A 20,539-nucleotide genomic window follows, 5' to 3' on the forward strand; every position below is an offset into this window, starting at 1 on the left:
ATGCACCACGACTTAGAGGTGGTGATATTAAAACACAAACAGAGTGTGTAGAGATTAAGTGGATGCACCTGTTTAGGGCAAATAAAGGTAAAGGATTAAATGATGTCATCCCTATCAAGCCAATACTAAAGTCACATGACCTTAGACACTGATTAAAAGTGCTACCTGATGTAGAATTTCTTTTAATTTTGGATCTGATGAAGTACCTGTGTGTATGAAAATGCTTATCCTGTTTTTATGAGTTTTATATTTTTACAAGCTTATTAAATTATTTTTGTCATGTCTCTCTGCCTAGCCAGCTTTATTTTTCATTTAAGTTTTTTGTACTTTGCTGGTTGCTCTTTATTTTACACCGTTGAATGCATTATAAAAGAACAAATAACCAAAAATTGTAAAACAGTAAAAACAAGAAAGCTCACAAAAGGAAAACATTGTTTTTTTTTTATTTTGAGACACCTTAAACCATAACTTTGCTAATATATTGACACTTAAATTGTCTGAATAACAGTAATGTTATGGAAAGTGTTTTTCTATGATAAAGTACATGGTTGTAGTTTAGGGCAGGGGAAGGGTAAGCATTAGCATGCATTAGTAATGCTAAACCTGCCCCCTCCCCTAATCTCAGTCCTGCACCTTATCTTAGAAAGAGCATAGTCATAATATCATTACTACACAAGGGACTCCCACACATACCACATACATAAATCATAGAAATGAAACCCTTATTCTATCCTCTACCTTGGAACTAACTATAAACTAACCAACAGACACCTGCAGGCACTTACCTTACCTACCCGTGAGACTGAAAATTCCATAAATATGAAACATTCAGCATTAACAGCTCCAAAACACATTTACCTTCTGCTGAAATACACACCTCAAACAATAATACATATGCACAAAACTAAACCTATCCCCTTAACTAGCCATTATTCTAAATTTAACTCACAAACATTCATACACACTCTCTTACCCTTCAGTGCAGAAATGTTTCATTAGTTTGAATATTCTGTTATTAGACTCACAAAAAAGCTCTGACCTTCTGCAATCTAACTTTCTACGCCCACCTAAACAACACTAAGAAATAAATAAAAAATTGACTACACTGCACAAAAAACTGAATTTGACTAAATGTCAGATCAAATTCCCTTTCAGAAACATTATTCAACTAAACTGTAGGGATCCCTATCTATATCTATCTAACTATCTGTCTATCTAAACACACACACACACACACACACACACACACACACACACACACACACACACACACACACACACACACACACACACACACACACACACACACACACACACACACACACACACACACACACACACACACACACACACACACACACACACACACACAGTTATTCACTTCATTTTCTAAATATATCCAGTGCCTCCTGGTCTTTTTAATTTTTGAAGTTAAATTGACATAACCCACTAACTGACAAGCACATAAACACTCTTCAGTCTGTTCCTTTCATTCGTTTTCCACATCCACTTACTTTTATAATTTAGAGCTTAGAAAAGTCAATATACTCCAGTACCTCTCACATCATTATCTGGTGATTGGGATAACGCTTTCAATTTACTCATTGCCAAGTTTGCATTACTAAACATTTGCATCCCATCCAAAAAATCACTTTCATAACAATAAGGAAAGTCACTCTAGATTTAATTTTCTGTAACCTACATTCCTTAGTCAACTTGTTGCAGCTTTGTTTCAGAAAGATTATGATCCATTAAAAGAGGTCTCCCTTCCATAATAAATTATTTTCCCAGTTGCTACAAATGCCATCAAATTTCCTTCTTTCCATATAATGTCACAAAATAAATCAACATAATTCTAGATTTAAACCAAGTAAAAACATCAAAAAGGAAATGATAAAATCCAAACACAGAACTGTTTTAGTGCTTTCACTCACTTTATTTAAACTGAGCTTCTTCAGAAAATATACCTCACTCACTACAATCATGTAAATACAGTTATGTCACTGAATCACATGACCCAAAGTTTAAATCAAATTAATTGAATAACTTTCAATACAATAAGTGAATAAATAAATGCATAAAAATGTGTCAGTTATATATGTACATGTATTTTTGAATATAGTTAAATGTATTGTGTATATATATATATATATATATATATATATATATATATATATATATATATATATATATAAAAACTAACTTTTGTAACCAAAAACCATAATAGCACAGCTTCATAGGTAACTACTTAAGGCTTGCTAATTGTAAAAAAACATTTAATATTAATAGTACCATTGAGGCCCGGTTTTTGATCAGCAATCAAAGATATTTGCCATAAACTTGGACGACATTCAAGCAAAGTCTTATAGTCACCAGTAAATAAGTCAGAACTGACCTTTTCTAACACAAAAAAGATTTTTTTTTTAAAAAAAGGACAAATAAAAGCATGAACAGCCAAAGCATTGGTAATGTCTTTCTTTTTTATGGCCAGGCAATGCTCATAAATCCTTTTGCTGAGGGTTCTGATAGTCTTACCAATATAAAAACTATCACATGAGTCACACAGCGCAATAAACAACATTATTAGTGTTACATGTGTATTGATCTTTGGCCCAAAAAGTCCTACCAATGTGTCTGAATTCAATACAAGAGACATTACTAATAAACCTACACACTGTTTGCAGTGTCCACAAGAAAAACTACCCAAAGTAGTGGATCTTACAATTGGGATTGAACTTTTGTTGTTTTTTAATATGGACTTAATATTAATGTTCTTCTTATAAGTAAAAAATGATCTATCCCCTAAAACCTTAACAAGTTTTATATTTCCCATCATAACTTTCCAATGATCCAAAATGATGTTTTTCATACTTGACATCTTATTACAAATGGGAATAGGAAAAGAAAAGAAAACATTATTAGGGTCAATATATGGGCTAGTCAAGTTAACTATATTCAAAAATACATGTACATATATAATTGACACATTTTTATGTATTTATTTATTCATTTATATTGTACTGAAAGTTATTCAATTAATTTGATTTAAACTTTGGGTCATGTGATTCAGTGACATAATTGTATTTAAGTGATTGTAGTGAGTGAAGCATTTTTTTCTGAAGAAGCTCAGTTTGAATAAAATGAGTGAAAGCACTAAAACAGTTCTGTGTTTGGATTTTATTGTTTCCTTTTTGGTGTTTTTACTTGGTTTGAGTCTTGTTTGATCATCATTCTTTGTGTGTTCATTTTTTACACCATGATTGGAGGCGAATTTACACAGGACAGTAATTTAAACCTCACAATACACTTTACTCCTGGGGATTCTGCTGGTTTTACAAACCAGTTAACTTCCATTTTCACGGGGGCCATCCATGAAGGCTTTTTGAGTATTTTCAGCTTTTCTGGTCACCTTGGTAACTGCAATCAATGCTGTGAAGCACTTAGTGCAAACGTAGAGTCTTCCGGTTTGCACGTTCAGAGGAACGAAGGTGGGTCGACCTCCAATGTGGCCGACAAGGGTGTTTCCTCTGTTTCTTCATGCCTAGTTAATGAAAACCTTATTGGAAGTATTTTTCAACTGGACTTCAATCCTTTTTCTGATGTTAAGGATGGTGTTAACCCTACACAAGTAAGTGTGGTAGGGGTTAATAATGTTGATAATGATTTTGAGTCCTGTAAAGACAGCATTTTTAAATTTGAGAAACTCACGATTAAAGTGGTGTCTTTGCAGTTGGAGTTAAAATATTTTGAAGAGAACATTAGATGCAATTGTGTACCACAATTATTAAGAATTTATAAATTTCTTAACTGTGTCACACACAGTGACACATTTTACAAAGAGCTTGTTGAATTATTCAGCAGTACTGGTATTTTGTTAATGAAAGCTTTGGTTGCACATTATAAGGAATACATTCATTCTATCAAAAATGAACTAGAAGCACTAGACTGTTGTATTAAACAGTCGCCTTGTTTTTCTTCTTTCCACACTTTATATTCAGGCATTACAGCCAAAGTGGATAGACACAGGGCATCTGTTATTGTAAGAAAATGGGGCAAGCTCAAAAGGGATCTACTATCATACTCTACTGGTTCAGCATATCCACTTAACTTTAAAGCTTTGGGCCAGGGTAAAAAACAGTCTTATGCCAATGTAACTAATTTTGGTGTCAATAAAAATAACAATAATACATCTACTGGTTCAGAAAGCTTGGGAAGTTTTCACCAATATGATATTGATCAAAATAAAGTTGATACAGTTAGTGAAGCAGGCCAAAGTTTAGCTGGTCCATCTGGTACAGCTAACATGGCCAGCCTTTTTCTGATGCATTCTTCTGGCAACAAAAAGACTCCAAAGTGGTCACAACAGGCACAGACCAAGAACAGGGGGAAAGGGAAGGGTCCAAAAAGGAACTAACACTTGACATCAATATTTTGAATTTAAGTGGTGATGAACTAAATGAGGACATTGTCTCTGTTTTAAAACATGTTTTTTTCTTTTATTCTGTCTAATACTGTTAATGTTGCAAGATTGATTGTAGATTTTAAGTTGTATTTGAGGAAACTTAATTTAAAATTTATTTTTGTCAACATTTCAATGGCTAGTAATGAACTAACAAATTTCAAGAAAAATGTACATACAATCCAGCTTTAAATTCTACCATACAGGTTTTTGGCAGCCTTTGTGAACAACAGTTTAGAAATTTAAAGTCAGAAGTTTATGTTCCTATCCTTTCTCAAGGTGAAAGAAGGGCTTTAAGTGATTTAAGCAAAAACAAGGAGCTTAGAGTTATGAAAGCAGACAAGGAGGGGTTCAATAGTTGTTATGAAAACTGTTGATTATGAGCAAGCCATTTTTACCTTATTAGACAATGATAGATGCTACAAGGTGGTCAATAGTGACTTCATTAAACATTGTTTTTTGAAGCTTGATACAATGTTATTTGACTTGTTTTGTGAAGAAAGTTTAGATTTTTACACTTATAAATACTTACAGGTCGAATATCCTAAAATGGCTGTGCTTTTTGGTATACCAAAAGTACACAAAGATCGCACCAACCCCCTTTTAGACCTATTTTGTCTGCTGCTTACTCTAAGACAGAGCCTATTTCCATCTGGTTAGACAGCATGCTAAATCCAGTTGTACAAGAGTCAAAGTTTTATTTACGTGACTCTTGGCATTTATTGGAATTGTCAAGTAAAGTTGAAACAGCTGTTGACTTTGTGTTTGCAAGTCCTGGTGTCACTTCATTTTACATGAGTATTGATCAGGAAATTGGACTAGAATATCTAAGAGATTATCTGACGCAACACACATGCTTTGAGAACAATACAATCAACACTATTTGTACTTTGATGGAATTAATTCTTACTAACAATTTCTTTAAAGTTAGTAATTGTTTTTTTCAACAGACATCTGGAGTTGCAGTGGGGTCAAGGGTAGCTCTCTCTTTTGCCAGTCTTGTCATGGCCCACTGGGAATCACAACATCTTTACATTCCCCCTTATTTGGACAACATATTGTTCTATAGGCGTTACATTGACAACTTAATTTTCCTTTGGAAGGGTGATCGGGTTAGATTTTTAGCCTTTGTTGAACATTTAAATCACACCAATGACTTCCTGAAATTTACAGTTGGAGGTTTTGGTGACTCCATAGATTTTTTGGATGTATACCTTATATTTGATGTTTCCTCCAAAAGTTTTATAAGTCAAATTTTTAGGAAGACTACTTTTGTAAATCAATATTTACACAAAGAAAGTTTACATCCCTGTCACATGAAAAGCGGGGTTGTTAAGGGTCACTTTATACGCCTTAGTAGGCTGACTAGTGAACAGGCAGCATTTAGTGTTGAAGTACAAAAACTTACAGAGTTTTGTACAGAGAGATTATGATTCAAGTTGGCTTAGTAAAATAGTCAAAGAAGTGTTAGGGCTAAGAGACACTTCAGCTTGTCCAATTCTGAAAATCAAAGACAGAACTGGAGAGGCCTCCTTGTCTGGCCCATATATTAACCTTAATATTTTTTTCTTTTCTATTCCCATTTGTAATGAGATGTCAAGTATCAGAAACATCATTTTGGATCATTGGAAAGTTGTGATGGGAAATATAGAACTTGTTAAGGTTTTAGGGGATAGACCATTTTTTACTTATAAGAAGAACATTAAAATTAAGTCCATATTAGAAAACAACAAAAGTTCAATCCCAATTGTAAGATCCACTACTTTGGGTAGTTTTTCTTGTGGACACTGCAAACAGTGTAGGTTTATCAGTAATGTCTCTTGTATTGAATTCAGACACATTGGTTGGACTTTTTGGGCCAAAGATCGGTACACATGTAACACTAATAATGTTGTTTATTGTGCTAAGTGTGACTCGTGATAGTTTTTATATTGGAACGACTATCAGAACCCTCAACAAAAGGATTTATGAGCATTGCCTGGCCATAAAAAAGAAGGACATTACCAATGCTTTGGCTGTTCATGCTTCTATTTGTCCTTTTTTTTTTTTTAAAGTTTTCTTTTTTTGTGTTAGACAAGGTCAATTCTGATTTATTTACTGGTGACTATAAGACTTTGCTTGAATGCTGTGAAAGTTTATGGCAAATATCTTTGATTGCTGACCAAAAAGAGGGCCTCAATGGTACTATTAATATTAAATGTTTTTTTACAATTAGCAAGGCTTAAGTAGTTAGCTATGAGGCTATGCTATTATGGTTTTTGATTACAAAATTTAGATGCACAATGCATTTAACTATATTCAAAAATACATGTACATATATAATTGACACATTTTTATGTATTTATTTATTCATTTATATTGTATTGAAAGTGATTCAATTAATTTGATTTAAACTTTGGGTCATGTGATTCAGTGACATAATTGTATTTAAGTGATTGTAGTGAGTGAGGTATTTTTTCTGAAGAAGCTCAGTTTGAATAAAGTGAGTGAAAGTGCTAAAACAGTTCTGTGTTTGGATTTTTATCGTTTTCTTTTAGCTGTTTTTACTTGGTTTGAGTCCTGTTTGATAATAATTCTAGATTTGTTATACTTTTGTTCTTTACCTTTTTTTTCCAGCTGTTAAGTGCTCTCTGTGCTTAATGGCTTTGTATGAAGCTGTTTGTAGCACCATCTTTGTTTGCACAAAATCCAAGCAGTCCACAGTATCTTCACTTTCCAACAAAATATTCTCAATTGCATCCTTCTAGCTATGTTTTTAGCAATAATTCTGAATTTTTGCTTAACTTTTTTTGCTGTAGTTTTGTCTGGCCCCTTATGTCTTCCCATTTATCCATATAACTAAACCCTTTATACAAAAGCTTTATGGTAGCAAAAGGTTATGATTAATCTATATTAGATTATCTGTGCATCATATTACTGTTAAAATATCATTTTCCAGATCATATACTTTTCACTCTCTTCCCATCCCCCTCCTACTTTGATAGCAGTATTTTTGAAATGTTTTTTGTACCTAGGGCCCAATTCAGAAGGGTTAACATAAGGTGTAAGCCTGGTGTACACCTTATGATAACCATTTATGATTCAGAGGCAGCCTATGACACTGCATTATGCTGGAAGGCTGTCTCTATGTCCTATTGCAAATGCTAATGAAGTGTCCTTGGGGAGTGGTCAGTGCTAATTATGCATGTGCTCTACCCCTAAAAATGCCTGGGAGAAATCTCAGCAAGATTAATGTTCAGTTTTATAAGTTACCATTTTAGCCATATTAATAACATAGCCCAAAGCTCTCATTCACTTGGGGGTGTGTTCATGTGGGTATGTGTGGCTACATGTGTGAGTGCATACAGAGGCATTGCATGCCTGGTTACAGTAGATGGGTTAGTTAGCTAGGTAGGGTAGATTTGTGTGTGTGAGTGTGTATTGGTATATGAGTGAATCTTTGAGTACATTCATGAGTGAAACTGGATATGTGCGTGTATGTGTGTGCGTGTGTGTGTATGTGTGTGTATGTGTATGTGTGTGTGTGTGTGTGTGTGTGTGTGTGTGTGTGTGTGTGTGTGTGTGTGTGTGTGTGTGTGTGTGTATGTGTGTGTGTGCATGTGTGTGTTTGTATTTATGCATGAATGAGTGTGTGTGTGGGGGGCTGTCATAACTCCATCCTCCCAAAGATGAATGAACAAATCCTGAAATCCTGCAGTACTTGAAGGACCACTACACACCAAAGCTACATTTTATATGAGGCACTAAAGCCACTTAAAATAGATTATAAAACAAGTTTTGCAGCATGAAAGGTGTGGTGGAGAACACGACACCAGGACACTCTGTTATGTCTTAAAGGCATACAAAAACACTCAATCCCTGTACTATTATTATCGACAAATGGCTCTTGAGAAGAGTGTTAGTATTGTACACTACCCTAAACACCAGAGATACTCTTACATATTTCCTATGTCTTGCACAAAAGAAAAAAAGAGTGTATTCAATGCACTAAAAGAAATATGAAACTTAATGAATGGCATTTGGCTAGGCTTGTATGGGCCCTAGGGCCGATAGCCTAGTACCTACCTATGAACCTATGAACCTATTATTCACTGACTGCAAAATGCCATGAGTTATGAGGACCACAATCAAAGCATTCTGTAAGATCAGCACAGTGCTAAACTAATATTTGGACTGACATAAAAAGTTAAGAGAGCAATAGATCTAGCAGCAGAGTGCATTTTATGAACAATAAGAAGAATGAAATTCTAATGTCAACATTACTGATTGACTCTAAAGATCTGTGATTCACAAAGACAATTCAGAGACATGTGAATCGGCTTTTTCCTAATCGTAGCTAGCATGTCTCCAAATCCCATTTCCTTTATTGTGGAAAAATCCCCTTTTGTTACAGCTCTTACTATCAGTGGTAAGGCCCTTTTTGAATCTCCAGGTTTGCCTTTTTTCTCCATATATGTACTTTCTCTTGTACTAAGCTATTTTTTTCTTCTTGCTAGCCTTTCCAGGTTTCAGTCCATGAAAGTTTATCATAATATAACATGTATAGGTCTTTTGTTTTACCTTTGCATGCACAGTTTCATATTCTCTGCTTTTGTCCAATCTGCTCCTCCTCACTGATTCAGTTGTTTAACTGGTTAAATAAAAGAGGGACACAATACCTTATAGGTCTGTTCTTTATGCCTGCAGTTTATCTTTCTGTGTGTCAGCACCATCAGTGACTAAAGTTCACTAGCTGTTGCTCCATTTATCAGCATTCTATAGCTATGTCAAGAATCTAAATGGCAATGCTCAGATCTGCTCTGATCTACAACAGAATGTTATTAAATATACTGATCCCAAGGCCATTGCCAATATCCTGGCCTTATTGATTCAGTGTCAACTTCACCCCCCTCTCACCCCCTAAAGGGCCCATCTCAATACTGAAAGAATGCCAAATTTCGGTAATCATGGTCACACAGGTAAAAACAACACTGTCCAAAGCTAAGAATACAGCATCCATGGGACCAGATGACATCCTGGGCTGTGTACTACATGAACTACAAAATGAACTGGCACCTCACCTAAGTGTTATGTTTAATCATAGCCTCACCTCAGGCTTCATGCCCACTGAGTGGTGCACAGCTACAGTTATCTCACGCCACAAGGAGGGATAAGCCTTGGATCCTAGGAACTACCTTCCCATCACTCTGATGAGCCTGATCTGTAAGGCCATGGAACGTATTATCATGGAACTTATAAAGAAAGACATTGGCAACCTTCAAACACTGGACCTCACCCAGTTTGGGTTTGTAAAATGGGCTGATCATGTCTCCTGAACCTGACTGACTTCTTTGAATCAGTCTCCAGAGCCGTGGACGAGGGTAAGGTGGTCCACACAGCCTATCTAGACCTCTCCAAGGCTTTCTACACCATCCCCCATTCTGGAATCATAGATAAACTTACTAAGCTGGGCATATATCCCTACATCACTCGATGGGTTGCCAACTGGCTTACTGACAGAACCCACACTGTAAAAGTAGCCGACTCCAAATCCAGCTCTAGACAAGTGAAAATGGAGTACTTCAGAGTTCAGTCCTGGGACCGCTCTTGTTTGGCATCTACTTCTCTGAAGCAAAGGCCAACACTAAGGGACTCTGGCAACAAAGTTCACAGATGACTGCAAACTGGAAGCCATTATTGAATCCCCAAATTATGTGGATATTCTACAAAATGACCTTACAGAAACAGATGCTTGGTGCCAGAGCCATGGGCTCAAGCTCAATGCCAAGAAATGTATAGTTATCCCCTTTGGGAAAAAACATGTACCCGTGAATTACCACATAGGTGGCAGTACACTAAACACCAAAAGTGTGATGAGAGACTTAGGAACACAGGTGAACAGTGGTCTAACCTCTGATAACCACATGGCCACAACAGTCAGGAAATCCTTCTATGTGACACACCTCATCACTAAGGGCTTTTCATCCAGAAAAAAGGAGGTCATTGTTCCACTGCACTCATCTCTCATTAGTCCCATCATAGAGTACAACGCCCCATTTGGTATGTACCTCACAAGACATCTGCAACAACTGGAATGGACGCAGAAACACCTCACTAAAAGAATCACAGGCCTAAAGCAGATGCCCTATGCTGACCGACTAAAATAACTCCATCTATACGCATATCGTCAACTCAGAGGTGATCTTTGCTTAACATACAAGACCATGTCAAACCCAGAGCTGTTGGACATGCTACACTTAAAGAAATCCCAATCCATTAGAGCCACATGCTCCAGGGACTTAAACCTTGTCATCACAATGAACAAAACATGTTGGAGGGATAGGTTCCTAACCCACAGACTCTCCATACTCTGGAATAGACTGCCCATACATGTCAAGCAGAGCGCCTCCTTGGCCCTCTTCAAAATGAACCCTGACAACTGTATTGGAGATAGGAAATTTACCCCGGGGATCATGTCAGTTGCCCTGCTAGACAGGGGTCCAGGGAAGAAATATTGTGGGAAGAAATAGCCAGAGAATTGTTATGGCTAGGCTTATATAGGCCCTAGGGCCGATAGCCTAGTACCAACCTATGAACCTATGAACCAAGCTTATCTTTCTTCCCAGGTTCCTTCCATTGTTCTCTGTTGCCTTCTATGCCTTTTTCTGAGATTTGCAGAATTTCATCTATATCCTAGGAAACATCTTATACCATTGTATTTTCCCATGTTCTTGCCAGATCTTTGCTTCTTTGTTGATCAATGTTCTTTTTTCTCCCATGTTATGCAGTATTCTTGCATCTGTTTTCATTTTCGGAATGGAAGAGCTCTTTTTCTCATTATTTATTCAAGAATGTCCCAGTGTTAGTGCAGAGTTCTGAATCAAGCATCCATCTTTCTGAGGTTCCTCCCAGGAAGTTGAGGTAGGCTATTTCTGCAATGTTTGATTTGCCTTACAATAAAAGATCATTCATGCATCATTATAGCACAGTTTTGTTTCTAATGAACTGTAATTGCAGTTCTTCCATGTATATGGCAGAAGAGTTTTCCAGATGGATATTTCAGTTGCTGTACATACACAATGAGATACACTTATCACCTTGTGGTTGGCAATAATAAATGTTGGTGTCTTCATACATTTCTATGTACTCCTAAATATCTTGAATTTGGTTTTATTTTTTATTTATGATTAAAGATGTTGTGAAACCCAGTTTGATATATTAGAGCAGTCTTGTTAGAGTTTGTACTGTAGTCTGTAGGTAGAGGATGTATTTGTACACATAGGGATAAAGTAGTGCTGAAGTCTCCTAACATTTTTTGAGATTCTTATAAATAGGGTGAAGATAAGTGGGCCAGGCACAGAGATCTGTGATATGCTGCAATTGAATTTAGTAGAGTATACGGTTTGCTTGAATTTTTCAGATAATGTTCTTTTCTATTAAAGCAGTTACACTATTTATTAGAGTTAATGAATATAATTAATTATTGGGACACTGTTGACATTGTGAGGAATATAACTATAGTCCTTGGAATTACAAGGCAGAAAGTGTAAATATGGAACATGCATTCCCCCTGCTCTGAAATTTAGTGATCTCTGAGGGGTCAGATCTTCATGTCAGGAGATACAGGGGTTTAAAACTTTAATGTCAATCATGTATGATTCAGATTTAATGTATTTCTATGCAACAACATTTTATTTTTTCAAAGTTACAGTACAATCTTCTATGGGACCCACAGTTATGACATGAAAATGTATCTGTTAGTAAATCTGAGTTGAGCAAAGACTTTTTTGATGAATTAAAAATTCTCCTGTTAGTTCATCATGCATGTTGATGATGATTGTATGAATCTGTTATCTTATGGAGCAAAGTGCTGTGCTAATGCTGAAAAGAAAAAATACATATTATGAATTACTTCTCTTTCCATGTTTATTTAGGTAAGTGAGTAACTTGCTATAAAAATTGCTCTAAAGTCATTAGCTGGCAAACAGAGGTTGAAAAATGGTCTGAAATCTTTTGTGTTGACTTAGCTTTTTTTATTATTTTTTTATTTTTTATTTTTATTTTTTTTGTGAGGATGGGAATACCTGGGAAGCCTGGCAGCCTTTATGGTGATACTGGGAAATCTTGTGTATGTCATGCAAATAAAAAAAATCATCTTGTAGCTGTCAGTATGACACTGTACTGGAAAGTCTCCATATCTTCTTAGTCAACAGGAGGACTTTGCATTAAATCTGGGGGTGAGACAGGATTGACTCCGCATCCAAGATGGAGGAGAGACTCCAATGGCAACTGATGGTCTGATCCACAGGTGCCAAAAAAAAATAAATAAATAAAAAGATATTTTTCAAATGTCTGAGATTGAGTTTGATGGAAGAGAGAGATATATACGAGCTGTTTCAGGATAAAAGTGTATGGATGAAGAAAAATAAAGTGTACTCATTGAATTTAGTGGAAGCCTGTTCATTTATTAGTATTATAGCCTTTATTTATTTAGTTAGTTTTAAAGCATTTGATTACCAAAAAAGAAGAGAATACAATGCAAAATCTATCAGTCAGTGTGCAACACTTATTCATTACATATTAAGTTAAGTGATAACAAAGAGGTTGTTTCACAAATTATGTTGCTTATGTTTGAGTGCAAAATGTTCTGCTGAGATTATCTGTATGTTTAAATGTTTTAGAATTGTTTGTTTTAATCTAAGTTGGGTGATGTTTCTTGAAAGCGATAAGTTCATAAAGTTGATACCAGTATTTTCTGGAATTACATAAACATTGTTCTTTTCATTGTTTGTATGAGTTTTTCCGTTTTAGATTTATTTTTAAGGTCTCATCCTGGTGTGTTAAAGGGGGTAAGTAAGTTTTAATTGTTATTGTTTTCTATTGTTATTAACTCTTAACTCTATATGTTAAGTTTTACCATTTTCTTTTCTGAAATCTGGTGGCACGGGGTTAATTTTTTTCTTCTTGCTGTTTTGAGGTGAAATGTATTATGTTTTATATATGGTTTGTAATTTTGAAGAAAATTACCTGCAGTAATAATTCAGGGTTATTAAAGACAGAGGTACCAATCTGTTCAGGACAGATCAGTTAGCAATGTAAGTTTTATAAGCAGAGTTATGTGATATACAAGATAGTCATGCTATCCTCTTCATCATCAACTCCCTTTTTCTCATTTTTCTACGTGGGATCGGGGTGCTCTCAATTCAATACCACTCTGCTATTTTCTTTTATAGTCATGCCTGACTGTTACAGGTCTTCTCACACAATCCATCCACCTCTTTGTTGGATGCCCTCATTTCCACTTACCTTCTTTATGTCTGTCCTAAATCTTCTTCACTAGATTGTATTTTGCTTTTATGCACATGTACAGAATCACTGTAATCGATTCTCTTCAATTTTCTCTGCAGTTGGAGATACATTGGCTTTTGCTCTGATGTCCTCATTTCTTCTTCTGTCTGACAGTGTGCACCCTACCACACATCCCAGGCACATCATCTCTATCACCTCTAGTTTCCTCAACTGCTTGGCCTTTACTGCCCAGGTTTCCATACCATACAGTAGTATTGGTCACACCACTGCTTTGTATACCTTACTCTTTAGCTTCTTTGGCATCTTCTGTCATACACAGCACCTGAGACTTTGTGCCAGTTTGCTGCAGCACCTATGATTCTAGCTTTGACCTTCTCATTCAGATTTCCCTTATCCTCAATCACCCATCCCAGATACCTGAAACTGCTAACCTATTCCATTCTTTTTCATTTGATCTCAGTTCTTAACTTCTTCTGATTTCCCCAATTTGCTGCAATTACAACTGTGTCTTATCTGTATACAGTTTCATTCTGTATGCCTTCAGTTTTGCATTCAGTTCCCCTATCATTCGCTAAAGTTCTTGTTCAGAGTCTGCTTGGAATGCCCTATCATCTGTATAAATGAATTTGGTCTGCTCCCTCTGATCTGTTTGTTAATGTAGAACATCACCATTATGAACAGCAGTGGGCTCCGAGATGAACCCTGAGGCACACCAGCTCCTACTCGTAACCCCTCTGTGAGGCCAAACCGTGTTCTTACTTGAGGCAGTGGGTTTCCATATATAGCCTGCATTAATCCTACACAATCTTTCTTGGATGTTAAACTACCCCAGTACTGCCCAAATCATCTTTCTTGGGATCTTGTCATATGCTTTCTCCAGGACACAAAATGCTCAGTTGGACTCTTTCTTTATCTCTACCTTCCTCTCAATTATCTGTCTCACTGTAAAGATCAAGTTGGTTGTGCTGCATCCTGATCTGAATCCAAACTGCTCATTTCCAATTTTACATTCTATTACTCTGCATATTCATTTATCAATCTCCCTCTCCAGAAATTTCATACAGTGTGACAGGAGTTTGATACTTCTGTACTACTCACAATTGTGGATGTCTCCTTTGTTCTTGAACACTGGCATGAGTATGATTATTCTCCATTCATCTGGGATAGAACTTTCTCTACAAATTATTATGAGTACCCTCATGAGCCATTTCTCCCCTTTATCATCCAATATCTTTATCATATCTGCTGTGACCACATCTGAGCCTCCTGCTTTCCCTGACTTAATTTTCGTTAGCATTGTTTTTACTTCTTTTAGGTTAGGCCCCTACTCTTCTCTCAACATAGGCTATGTCTGGGCCAGTGCAGCTTCTTTGGGGTTTTCTTAATTTAGAACTTGCTGGAAGTCTCCTTCCATCTCCTTTTGAGGTCCTGCAGACTCACGAACAGGTGATTTCCTGGCATACCTTGTGAAGGGTGTCTATCTTCTTTATCTTTCCAACTTTGCCGTGCAACCTGATTGAGTTTTTTTGCGCCATCTACCAAGCCACTTTCCAGAAGCTTGTAGAGTGCCTCTGATGCCATGTTCTTTACCATTGCAACTCCTCTCTTAGCATCTTTAAGTCACAGATTATTCCTTTTTAGCCTATCCAGTCTTTTCACACATGTTTTCCTCCATTCATTCTTTCTTTTGATGACTTCCTGCACTTCTGCATTCCATGACCAGCTTTCCTCATGTACCTTACTTCCATACCTTGCTTGTCTGCATATCTGTTCTGTAGTCCTCACACATGCTGTTTTGAGGTATTGGTACTGTATTCTTCCTCAATTCCAGCTATTATCTCTTCTTCCAGAGGTGCTGGAACCTGAATAATTCCCTGAACTCTTGTACTTTCTCTCCAATCAACTTCCAGGTCTTCAGCCAAGACTCTGTTGACCTTAGAGCCTTCTCTGATCACTGCTTGCAGCTGATTGTGGCAGCCAGTTTTTTATCCTTTGGGCTGACTGTTTCACTGGGGATAACTTTGTAATCACGTTCTACCTGAGTACATGTTGAGCACTTTTGTTTATGATCTTGTGACTGTCTGTCTTGCTGATCCATGTGTTGGCCGCCATCAAGCATCAGACAGAATTCTAGAATGGCCCCTCCTTCTTTACTCATGTTGCCCCACTCTTGTGGACCCAGGCAATCCTCATTTCCTGTTCTGTCTGTTCAGATATGGTTTTCAGGTCACCCATTATCAAAACCAGTTCATGTTGTCCTGTTTTATCTAGTAGACCCTGCAACTACTGTCTGAATGCACTCTTTTCCTTACAATCACAATCCTGCTGCGGGACATATGCTAAGACTATGAATACTGCCATTTCCTCTCACTGAAGTCTGATTGCCATGAATCTGTCACAAATTCGTATAACACTTTTCACTGTCTTCTGAAGCCTGTCCTTCACCACAATCCTCACACCACTTCTAGGCTTTCCTCCTCCTAAGTAGCAGACTCTGGATCCCAAGCCAAGTGGCTTTGCTGCACTGGTCTTTCACCTTATCTCCTTACTACATACGCTATCCGACCTCCTCCTTACCATCATGTCATCCACTTCCAACTGTCTCCTGTATGTAAACCTACATTTAATGTAGCAAGTTTTAGTTCTCATTTCGCAGGTTGCTTTATTTTACATCCTGCTTTTGCTCAACAGTGCTATCCCAGGTAACCCAAGGTGGGGAGCTGGACACCAGCTGGCCAGTAGCTTTTTGACCCAGGGCTCCTGCGTTTATGGCAGGCACACACTGGCCAAGAGGACCACATACACCCCTCGCACCATTAGCATGGATCTCTGGCATAAGTCAGAGTAAGCCTGATCCTCAACCAACTTATCACTGGTAAATACCCATACCCATTTCATGACATTAGTTGATAACGATATACAACAGTTTATCATAGATTATATATCTAGCTCAAGCATTTTATTTGTTTGCCTAGAGTGTCACCCACTCATGAATTTAACAAACTTACTGCAAAAATAAAAAAATATGAGAGAGAGAGTGATAGTGTTTAGATTCCAAAAGACCATCCACAATAGTCTTGAATACCACACCTGAAAAAGTCTGCTTTTCACAGAGATATGATTGTATAAATTGAAAAGTAAATTCTTCCATATTTCTGCGATGTATGGCCTTGTTTTATGCAGACTTCCATTTTAAATGATAGAAAGATCCACATTATACTAATTGTGGACACACTGAGTTCATCACCTTTAAAAACAGTTTGTGTACAGCTTCAAGTTCTTTTGTCACAAGACAAAGACCTCTTAACTAACCTCAGATAAAAACAGGAGCATCATGTATGTTTATCACTTGTCAAAGATAAGGATTCTTAATCTGACCTCTCTCAAATGGTGATGATTAAGACCCATGGATCTGGCCTATATCCTTAATAAGCAGAAAGGATATTTCATCCAAATAAGATTGTTTTATAGAAATATGTACTAGAGATAGACTTAAAAGACTTGACCAGTTCATGGACGTGTCGCATTTGCAAAGATTAAAAGTGGTAGCTTGTTTGTCAGATAGTTTAACCTCAGCTGTCCAGCTACATTTCAGCTAATATCGCAAGTGTATCTGATTAATATGCTAAATCTAAATCATAACAGTCTGGTTTTCTCCTCATTCTAAGATGGTCGCTGGCTAGACTGCTCCCTATTCACTGAGCTCCTCACAGCATTGGAAATACCTGCAATTTTTAACAACTTTTAAGCTAAATTTTTCCACAGTTTTCTATACAGAAAGTATCTCTGATACATCTTCTGCATTCTGGGACTATTTATTTTTCAAAAGAGTGCAATTTTTATGTTAATTTACTTCAGAGTACTTTTGGCCTCAACAGTCTTTGGGCACGGGCACTCTAGAAGCTCCTTTCTGTGTCAGAATTCCTGTTTTCACACCTCTTTTCTGGGCATGGCTGGAAACTCTGACTCCATGGAGACGCAGACAACCAAGGCCAAATTATCCTCTATGCTTTCTCCAGAGAAAGACACCAGATCTAAGAGATTAAGAACCACCAAACAATCTACTGAGAACATTAAAGTAAGTGCTAAAGATAAAAGTGACTCTAATTTTTATTTAGAAGATTTGAAGATGGCATTACAGCCCATTCAAAGTGCTATTCAGGGTTTCTCTGAACAACTGACAGATTTTGGTAAAACTCTAAAGCAGATAAATGATAGAATGGACTTACTTGAAAATAAAAATCTAGATTTGGAAATAAGAGCAGACTCTATTGAACGTGACTTAAAATCCAAGGATACACTTTTTACAGAAATACAAGCCAAATTACTGGACTTAGAAGCAAGGTCTCGCAGAAATAACATAATAATTAGAGGACTACCTGAATCTTATGATAATCAGAACTTAATTTCAGTGTCTAAACAAATATACAAAGCATTACTTAACTCGGAGACAACCACTAATACCTTAATTGTTGAAAGAGCGCATAGAGCCCTGCGTGCTAGACAAGAATCTACTTCACCTCGGATTATCTACACAAGATTACTAAACTACCAAGACACTCAAAGTATCTTAGAAGCAGCCAAAAGTAAAAAACATCTCATATGGAATAATCATAAGCTGACTTTTGCACAGGATCTACCTCCACAAATAAAATTGAACAGACAAAAGCTATCACCATAGTGTGCAGATCTGATAAAATGTGGCATAAAATTTTGGATGAGGTATCCAAACACACTCTCCTTCAGCTTTAATGACAGAAGCTATACTGTTACAGAACCACAAGAAGCAAAGGATATCTTTTTAAAATTATTTAAGGTCCTTCCTGACCTTGCTACACAATAAGTAATTCTTCTTTTATAAAGTAAGTACATTGAACTACAGTTAGTGACCTTACATTTCTTTATATATACTCTTAAATAACTGGGTATATATAACAAGCTTTACCATAAGAAAAATACTCTGGTCTTAAAATGTGTATAATGTTTGTTTAATGGTTTATTGAGATGTCACTGTTTTTAAACAATTTCTATTTCATTATTTAATGCTTTTATAGTTTCCCTGAAAATACATTCCAGAGTGTTTTATGTGGTATTATGCTTTCAGTCAGAAATGTCACTCAAACAAAAAAAGAGTGAAAATCATTTAATCTCTCGTGCTAATGCAGCGTTACCAACCTGCATAGAATCCTGCTGTTGTTGTTTATCTTAACCCAGGCGCAATCCATTTTCCCTCCTGTTTGTCAGCCTGATGACGTTACTATCCATAGGAGATTCGTGACAGGTTTATCTAATTAGTTACATCCTGACTGCCTATATGCTTCCTGTTGCTTGGCTGCTTGTTATCATAGAGATCGCAGATTACTATCTGCTTCCTTGGGTTTTCGTTCACGTATGGTATAGCTTCCTGGTTTCGTGATGCAGTCCCCGATGAGAGATACAAACATTAACTATCAGAATCTGCTGCTGTTTAATCCAGCTTGGCTATTGCGTGTATCTTCGTTTTCGTTCTTCAGTTAACTCTGAAGAATTGAATGCTGCGAGAGGACTTCTACGTGATCAGCGCGTTTTCTTTTCAGTTGTGCAAGAGTATTTCCTGCATTAAGCACATCATTTCCAGAAGTATACGTTATCTCTAAACACAGAACATTAAATACGAGAGACAATTGAGCCAGCCAATAGAACTGTTTAAACTCTCTTTTAGCAAACAGCTAAAAAATATGTTTTGGGTATTTTGGCTAGACAAGCAACAAGTACACAAGCACATACATTTATTACCATATACTGACTCACAGTATTTTCCTTGTTAAGTTTCCATGATTTAACATATGGAATGACCTGAAATATAAATGAGTTAGTTAGTAAGCCTGATTAACAGGCATCATGTCAAAATGCTTTTGCTTGTATGTAGGATTTAGTTGGCCAGTTAATATGATTAGTGGTTTGGTCCCATGGTGTTGTTTTCTAATATTTCAGGCAACTTAGATATATAGTTTCAAATGTGCCTTTTTGTGAGACTATGTCTCTCACACTGATCCTGAGATGTTGACCCAATTAATAAGGGGTCTTGATCTTTATTAATGTTTTTCATTACCTTGCAAGTAATTATACTTACATGCAAGTGCATAAATATGTATGTTATGTTACACAATTTGATTATATATGGTTTCTCACTGTTATTTACAGTTAATAGAAGCCTTTGGCTTACTCTTCATTTTACATGACCCAGAAACTTGAATTTAAAATATACTCATAATAGGGCTTATCATAATATGTTACATAAATAGTTTCTCATTTATATCTATAATAATAGATTACATATATTATAATTTTATGTTTAGATTGTAAGAGCCATGTGATCTAATATATACAGTGTGACTGATACTAGTTTAGTTATGTATTCTTAATATCCAAGCGCCCACATAGATTACAACAGTACAAATTGAATGAGGTCTAGAATGGAGAAGATTACATAGAATTAACTTTTTTTTATAGTTTATTGACATATATGTACTATAATTTTATATCTTGACATTAATACTTTTAAGTTATAAGGTTTGAGATATACTCTTACGGTAATACATTCATTTACATGATTACTTTGCTCTAGTTATATTATAACTTTACTATGATACTTATGTTTCACATGCACCTACCAAGGCAAATATATATTATAGTGTTTGATTAACAGTATTTTCTTTATTTGACATAATTTTGAATTAACTATATAGGAGTTTGTGAATACACATATGAATGGGGTTAAGTATGTCGGGCATCTTGTTATCAGATTATTGT

This window comes from Protopterus annectens, chromosome 10.part0 (assembly GCF_019279795.1).
Source record: "Protopterus annectens isolate FY-2018-M chromosome 10.part0, PAN1.0, whole genome shotgun sequence".
Taxonomy (NCBI): domain Eukaryota; kingdom Metazoa; phylum Chordata; order Ceratodontiformes; family Protopteridae; genus Protopterus; species Protopterus annectens.